Raw genomic sequence first — 1,384 nt, 5'->3', positions numbered from 1 at the left:
AGAGAGAGAGAGAGAGAGAGAGAGAAAGAGAGAAAGAGAGAGAGAGAATTTAAATTTGATGTAAAAATAATGTGTAATTTTCACATGTATCTGAGACAGCGACGCTTTGACGTAAGCACGCCAGTGTGCATATGTGTGTGGGTTTTTTTGGTATTTGTGTGCGTATGTGTGTAGTGTTTGTGTGTATATGTATATCTGTGTATGTGTTTGTGAGTGTATGTGTATGTTTGTGAGTGTATGTGTGTGCGTGTGTGTGTGTGTGTTTGTGTGTATGTGTGTGTGCTCTTTTTCCAGTTAGTATAGGGCGAATAACTTGTGCGTGCATGTAGTAGGAATTTTTGTCCATTCTATGTCTTCAGTATTGTACAAAATAATATGTTCAACTATAGTCTGACCTGTACAAGCTATAGCTTTTAAAATAAAGAGAGATCTTTGATGAGCAAGTGAAACTGACGCACTGTTGGGAGTGTTGGTCAACCACTGCGCTATGTATAATGTTTATAAGTTATTTTTAAAATATTCCAAAATTCATGATTTTTTTCAAATTACAGAATCATATTATTTCTATCTCTGCTGAAAGTTGTGTTTATCCAATTTATGACATCACAGTTTCGTGCAGGTAGGTAAAAGCACGTTATATAGGCCAACTGTGCTCACAGCTTCTGTATTTCTACTGAGATGTGAACTAGCACAGTATCGCAACCACCAATTTGACCGTTTGTGTAAGAGTAAGAAAGAAGAGAGGAGGAGGGAGGGAGAAGTGGTTGAAAGAGAGGGGAATGTTCGGAAACGCTTGTTTTGAGCACATGTTAAGGATACGAACGCATAGCTGAGGGGAGAATGGAGAGGGACATGGGACATGGTGAATAAACGTCTGCTGGTTGGGCGTAATTGATGATGATGATGATGATGATGATGATGATGATGATGATGATGATGATGATGATGATGATGATGATGATGCCCGGACAGGGCAAAATGTCCAACAAATTTTTTAATAATGTCATAAAGATTTAGGAATGACCAGGTCGGCGCTTACTTTTTGTTTTTCTTTCAATGCTTGCAACGACAATGATGATGATGATGATGATGATGATGATGATGATGATGATGATGATGATGATGATGATGATGATGATGATGATGATGATGATGATGATGAAACCCTCATCACCATAATGTTTAAAGTAGTTCGACATATCGCCTGTCATATGCAAGTGTGTAACATTATTTTATTATCATAATATTATTTTCCCTTCTACGCATCTCTCCACAACGTCGTTTACAACACACCACGACGGTAAACCTACAATGACATACTTTTGAGTGCTAAGTGGTGCTGCAGATATACCACTTGTGAGTCCCAAGATAGAAGTGGGAAGCT

Source organism: Aplysia californica, unplaced genomic scaffold (genome assembly GCF_000002075.1).
Source record: "Aplysia californica isolate F4 #8 unplaced genomic scaffold, AplCal3.0 scaffold00617, whole genome shotgun sequence".
Lineage (NCBI taxonomy): Eukaryota > Metazoa > Mollusca > Gastropoda > Aplysiida > Aplysiidae > Aplysia > Aplysia californica.
Note: the sequence above shows the minus strand (reverse complement) of the source record.